This window comes from Crocodylus porosus, unplaced genomic scaffold, assembly GCF_001723895.1.
Source record: "Crocodylus porosus isolate Cpor-Errol unplaced genomic scaffold, CroPor_comp1, whole genome shotgun sequence".
Classification (NCBI taxonomy): domain Eukaryota; kingdom Metazoa; phylum Chordata; order Crocodylia; family Crocodylidae; genus Crocodylus; species Crocodylus porosus.
Window position 1 is genome coordinate 265,371,502 of NW_017728886.1, and position 7,319 is coordinate 265,378,820.

The following is a 7,319-nucleotide window of genomic DNA, read 5'->3' on the forward strand; positions in this document are numbered from 1 at the left end:
GAATGTAATGTAATGTATCGATGTGAGAAACAGTACCCTGAATAGCAGAAAATTCATAGCCAGACTAAAAGGAGGAATGATGCTTGATATAGAAGTAGCTTTACATTGCTAGAGCATGCAACAACCCAATAGGACCGTTAAAATTCATTGCATCTGTTTGATGCAAAGTGAGAACACTTCCTTTAAAAACCATGAGCGCAGAGTATTTAATAATTCATGCACCTTTAAAAAAAAAAAAAAGGAAGCGAGGAACCTTTTTGCTGCGGACAATCAGTTCTGTGCTTATTAACTATTCATAGGAATTACTCAATAGCTTGGGGAAAAGCCTTTGAAACAACAATAAGATTCAGTGGAGCCTTTACTATGAAAAAAATAAAAGAAACTGGTCTTTAGCTGCAGCACTATTACTCACTGCAGCATTGCGGAGTTTTTTCCATGGCAAGTGTCATGTAGCAAGGGCTGCAAGTCATACATTCCCTTCTTTGGTGAAGCTCCTCAATTTTTTCCAGTTTAAAATGGAGATGCACACTCTCCAGATAGGCAGGCAGTTTACCCAACTGCACAGCACGAGGCCAGTCCCAACTTGCTGCACATTACTTACATTACAGCAAACACTGGTTAAGTGCATACATCATGTAAGTGCATAGCATCTTTCAGTCCCATTTTCTAATGCGACTGCAACTCTTTCTAAATGCATCATAATTGGTGCCAGTCATGGTGAAGGGAAGCCGCTGTCAAAAGGGCTGCTATTAGAAGCCACGGAGCTGGCAACCCTAAAACAAAGAGCATCTCAGTTTTCTCCAAGGCTTCTAATAGTAGCCCCAAATCAGCAGCTGCAGCCTCAAAACAAAAAATTTTTTTAAAAATAAGATAAAAGGGAGTTAGTATTGAGGCTGCTCACCCCACAGCACTGATGGCCAGGCTGAGAAATGTATCTGTATTTAAAGACAGACATTACTTACAACAAGTTTGGGTAAGGGCATGCTCCAGGTAAGAGCACAGCCTCTTTTCACTCTCCAGTGTCTGCACAGGTTTTGTTTTTCAAGAGAACAGTGGGTAGATTTACTTGCACTAACCTTCAAAAACCATCTCCACCTGTTTGAGATGTGTTTTTACTAATATAATTATGTACTCATTTGCTAAGAAAGTAGGGTTGGTCTCTAAAGGTCATAGCACCAGATATGAAGTACTTAGTTATGCAAAGCGGCCTTAGAAGGAGATAACCCTCATTTGGCTCTCACCTCTGCTCACTGCAATTTTAAAATGGAGGTATGAAATCGTTTCAGCCAAAAAAGGCAAATGCAGTTACATCTTGGAAGCCAAGAAGTTAATAACCGAGGCACTGTCAGCAGTCCCAGGTAGAGTGCCTAAAGTCTCCTCACAGGTGCAACGACTAGATGCTTCACATCTGACTGCAAGAACAGCTTATGCTTCCAAGACCTCCCACACCAAGGCAGAGGGAAGCAAGCACTAGAAAAGGTAGGTACAGGAAAGGAGGGTGGCAATGTGATTAGAGTTACCTGGTTTCAGCATGTACACATGTCACTATCTCAATTAGGTTTTTAAGTAGTGTTTAAATATATGAAATCTTAAATAAATACAGATGGAGAAACATTTGATTAGGATGAATCATCTTACTATTTCTGTGCAAACACTGAGCACTTGTCAGATTACCTGCTGAGGAAAAAAACATAGTTTGGGACTGGGAAGGGAAGGCACATGTCTAATTCACATACGCCTTGGAGCGGGGGCTGTTTGTATTAGCTGTGCTTAGGGGAAATGGATATGGTCAAACCCATTCATGCCTGATCTGATCTGAAGAATCAGATTCCAAGAGGGAAAACACCATCTGCAAGAGGAAAGTCTACCCATGGTTGCAACTGGAAGACATGATCCTGGTATAATGGAAGTTTGAAGTGTTAAAAGGCAAAAAGCAGGAGAGAGAGGAAGTGTACCTGCTGACACTACAGGACGTGATCCAGGCCACTGCTGGGAGGCAAAAGGATATTTCTTTGCCATGCATAACAGCCAGGTAATTCACTGGTCCAAAATAAATGCCCTTCTAGCACCTGACCAGGGGATTTTTACCTCCCTACCAAAGTTGTGGGTTAATGCCATTTGAATCAGCTTTGTAAGCTACACTGGGGTAATAATTAGTAGGTAGAAAAGTGAAGGTGGCAGTCACCTGGGTAAAGGGGCTCCTATAGTGCCATAAGGGGGCTAGCAGGAACTACCAGGCTCAGAGCCAAGTGACCTCAGAAGTCTCTTTTGGCAAAACTCATTTTGCTCAGTCTACCTTCAAAAGTAACATTTGTCCCTTCCCACCCCCAGATGCACACATCTGGACACTACAGTACCATCTGCACTAGGGGACTCACAGTAGGTGCACACCTGTTTACTACCCCAAAGCCCTTGGCTAACAGTACATGTAACAACTCTTTTCTAACAAGCCTGAAGAGATAAGGGGGCTCTGGAAATAAGACAGTTCAAGTTGAGCACCCTAGAAGAGGCAAGTGGGCAGAAAAGGAAGACTATCTGGCACCACAGCTGGGGTGGAAGTTGAGGTAAACAGTGTTAAGCCACTGGGGTGGCACACCTTTCACTTACTGCTGCATTACAAGTAAGTAATCAATAATGATTAGTGTGCAAACAAAAAACAAAGTGAAGAGATTCCCTGCAGGGGCATACTCCTGCCAGAGTCCCACCAGTATCAAAAGGTTTCTAGGGCAAGCCCCGTCAGAGTGCAAGTGTGATGACTGTAATTGAGAGAGGAGTGTGGCTCTGCCCAACGTGTCAGAAATCCATGTTCAACGGCACAGTTTGCCCATCCTGCTTCAAACTAACACAGCTAAGTGGCGGGCAGGGGCATGCAGGCAGCAGCTCTGCCCTGGCTCCAGACCATGCCATCACTGGTGCAAGATCCTGGTCCACAGCTACAGAGCAGCTCTCCACCCAGCGTGTGCATACACACACAGGTTGATTATAAGAGAAAGCTGAAAAGTTGGGTGCCAGGTTCAACTGCCCAGTCACTGAGGAACAGATTGCAAACAACTGCTCAATCTGTTCTGCATTGGTGAAAGAAGAATAATGCATTGAGTACACTCCCTGTTGCTGTTTATCAGTCTGTCATCTGTAGACCCCACGGGGGTCTGCAGACCATGTTTAAGGAGTCCACTAAAGATGACTATGAACAAAAATGTGACTATTCAGACTTTCAAGTTAAAAGTGGTCTGCACCTCCATTCAAAATTTCCAAAGGGGTCTGCAAATGAAAAAAAGGTTGAAAGCCACTGAACTAGACAGATGCTTCAAAGAAAATGACTTGTATCTATATTAATGCCTACCCATAAGACCAGACCTACAGTTCTTATGAAACTATAGATCTGTTCGCCCTTGGAGCATATAAGAAGCCCTTCACTGAAGTTAGAGATGCTCTATGATGGGGTGGGCAATTGTTTTGGGCAGAAGGCTGCTTACTGAGTTTTGGCAAGCCATCGAGGGCCACATGACAGGCAGTCAGGGGCAGATAAATATTAATTTTCTAAAATTTTTAGGGGCCCCACAGGCTGGATCCAGCCCCCAGGCCACATTTTGTTCACCCCTACTCTATGAGGTTACTACTCGTAGGACTGTGATACTGCCTTAGGGTCTCAGCTGGTGACTAAATAAGACCCAAGATAGCCCATCTCAGCAGCTGCTCTTCAGAAGGACTGGTGGCACTAGTCTCATAGAGCCAGCAGTATTAGGTATGCTATAAGTAAGAGGAGGGGTTTGGGGTGGGAGAGAAGTTTCTGAACAGGCAATGTTCAGATTTTGCAGCGCCTTTGGGCATATAAAACTCTATGGAATACTTAACTGGTAGGCACACACAATTTAATGAGACTTAGTGTTAATGATTATGTAGTGTAGAAGCTAACAGCCTTTCTTCTGTGAAATTTCTACCCTGGTTGAGAAGGTGACTGAAGGTTACAATGGTTAAATGTATAATTCTTGATTTGAAAACATTTAAGCAAATCAGCTAGTACTATTTTAGCTGGAGTCACCTTTGTAAATTTCCATAGTTGGCAGGTTTGAAGTAGCCAAGATATTCTAAACAGAAAATAAAAGAAGTTAGCTACTTATTTTGGAACTTTGGTTGCAGAAAAAAGTAGGTAGCAATTCAAAGCAAGTGTAATAAATACAGCTTACCTCACTGTTGCCAAGCTACTAAAGCCCAGTTACGATTACAAAAGGTCTTCAAGGTGCTTACTTGGAGACTGCATTTTTAAAAAGGTAATGTTGGGTCACTTGAGCATGGCAATACAGGAACAGATTAAAGTTGTAGTAAAGAACTGGTTCCAATAGGTCTCAAGTTCTACCAATTTTCATATCTTTCTGCTTTGAAACCAACTTAATCCAAAGAACAAAAAAAGACACAAAAAAGGTGTCAATTCAAGAGAGAGTTTCAAACTTTTGGGAACTTTAGTAGGGCACCGAATCTTTAGTCCTTGTTCCCAAGTTTACTAGCAGAGGGAAGGGGTACAACTGTAATGTCTCGCATACAACAAGCCTTCAAAAATACAACATGCAACTTGTTTTTGGAAGGCAGAATATAGAAAAATGATTCAGATCCCACGGTCAGCCACAACTCTGAGAAGCAAGGTCTTCCTGGGAAGTGTCACAATGCCACATCAGAAGCCTCCTGCCGCCTCACCCAGACTGCCCCCTGGGATGCCACGCTCCTTCCAGACTGACATAAGGCTAGGCCCTACACCCTTGCAAAGGCAGTAACAAGGTGTTAGTTCTTTATTGCAAGTGGTTCCTTATTATGACTCCTTTAAATAAAGCATTATTTCCATATTACAAGCCTCATCAAGATACTACCAGCAGCGTTCATGCTGCTTCGGACATGAGACGCAGTGCTCAGCCAGTAGCTAAACCCTCTCCCAGGTGAGCACAGGACTCTGCCCCTTTAGCTGGCTGAGCCAGATAAGTGCCAGCCATCTTAGCAGCTGCTTGCCATGCACCATGTCTCCAGGTGGGTTTCTTTTCCAGTGGAAAAAAACCTACTGCCCTGCTTAATATGTACCACATCAGGACCGCTTTTGGAAAAAAAGATGCATACTGTATACAAGAAAGTCTGGTACTTCCCTAATACATTGATAGTTAAACAACTCTCACTAACTTAATGATGTTCCCCTGAATATAGGAATTGTTTCTACCTGGTCATCTAGTACAGGTGGTCAAAATGACTTCACTGTGGTTTCCTTGGGACAGGACATGTGCATAGCACACCAACATTAAAAATCCTCTAGAGGTCCACCCCCATGATCTGATTTTATAGTTGCTTGCAGCGCTTTGTTTCTGAATTCTGCCTACCAACCAGGACAGCTGGGAATCACAGCCAGCCTTAGGAAGACAAAAAAAAAATACAGTAGGAGCTCAAGCAGAGGCTGAAAATAAAAACACAGCTATATAACAACCGATTACCAGCCTGTTGACCAAGTGATCCATAAACACTTAACCCTCCGAGTTTAATTTTTTACTGTAGAGTTAGCTAATGTAAAGGCTGTGGGAAATTTCAGAGGTTCTTAACCTGCTTGTAAAAACAGCCTACTGCCCAGGGGTGAAGAGACAAAATTACTGATACCTGTATGGAGTCTTGGTGCTGTGATGGAAGGCACCACTAAAAGCTGCCGATACAAGAGCAGAGTTAGACAGATATGGGTTTTTAGACATGGCTGTATTCAGAGAGTCTCAAAATCTGTCCAGTGCATCATGGATATGGGGCAGAATACAACCACAGTTTTTCTAGTGCGAGGAGCTAGAGGTCCAACACACTCTTGATATGTTTAAGGAACAGTCAATAAGCAACATGCAAGACTCAACATTTCACTGTTACACTAGGCCACTTTCCCCACCAAACCAGTCCTACAGACAGAGAGCCAACCTCAGCGCAAAATCATTTCCTTGTCTCATGTGCAAGAAAGCACCGACTCTAGCCCGTCAGGCTAGGCTCAAGTAAACAGCAACATCTGTCATGTTTTATGCAGCCAGCAGTACTTTTTCCAGCAGCTCCCCGAATATGCCATGAAGCCTTTACTGCAGAGCCTGTACACGGCCGCTACAGCATTTCAGCTCCCAGCTTTCCTCGCCCCCCCCCAATGCAGAACAACAGCCAGGTTACTTTGGAGAGCATGGTCACACCACTGGGGATTCCTGACACAGGTGATTAAATCAGGCACATTGTTGCGAGTAGTAAGAATATGGCCTCTCACTTGCCAAGGAGAAGTAACAAATATCTATACCAAAAAGCGTGAGGGATGTGACAGAGGATAGATAGTGCCTTGAGGAGTCACCCCATTGCTCCTTCTTTCCCCAGTGTCTCCTGGTCCAGGGGGAAGGTGCTTGCCTTAGAACATCATTCATTGCATCTTCACCATCTTGCCTAAAATCAGTTCTTTTCCTGAAGTGCCCCGCATGCTCTTTGGAGTATTTAAATCTTCATTTAGAGGTTAATATTGGAAACCAACTTATTTTTATACTGTCACATGGCATAGCTATAGTACTGATGAGGTTGGTAAGAGAGAAAAGGGAGGCAAAGGAGGAAGTTTTAATATTTCTTTCCTGTGTTTAAAAGAATCTGGATAATGTATTTGTACCTTACAACAACAGAACTAATTCACCAGAAGCTAGCTGTATTGTGCCATTTGAAAGTAGGAGAGACAGGTTGTACATAAGCATAATCAAATTTGGACAAGGAGCTAAACCATTAATAATGATTTGACAAGTGACCAATTAAAGGATAAAAAGTTATTGACATCTAGGTTGCAAGCTAGTTTGAAGCATGACAGTAAAATTTAAAAAAGTGGCTTTAATGAAACAGAACACAAAAGCTTCTGAATCTACGATAGCCAGGAGCTATTTCACATGCTTTTCACAATTTCAGGTTCAGCAATGGATCTATCCTGCTTTAAAAAACAAAAACCTATCAGGTTCTGAAATGCACAAGATGAAGTTATTTTATCATTTGGCATTATCTGCAGGAACTTGGTCAGGTGATGTGCAACTCACTTTCCCCACTCTCCCATGCTCCATCTGACTATTTCATAATATAGGCAAGTCCTTGGTACAGTATGCATCTTATCTCATTTTATAGTTTTTATAGGTAAAAGGAGACAGTTTCATTGAATTGCTCAGAGGTAAGGTAAAGGTTATTCATTTCTTAAAACAGCATATGCAATAGTTCCAGTCCTTTAATCTAGAAGAGGTCAGAGTTGATCCAGCAATGCTATTTTCTTGGGAATGGTAATCTGGTTTCCAAGGTCAGGTCTCTCAAGA

General features: G+C 42.7%; 1 protein-coding gene across 1 annotated transcript in view; it reads right to left on the reverse strand.

The window, feature by feature from the left end:
* The window catches only part of SLC45A4 (solute carrier family 45 member 4), a 50,773-nt gene that overhangs the window by 37,708 nt on the left and 5,746 nt on the right, over positions 1 to 7,319 (reverse strand). The window lies entirely within an intron of this gene.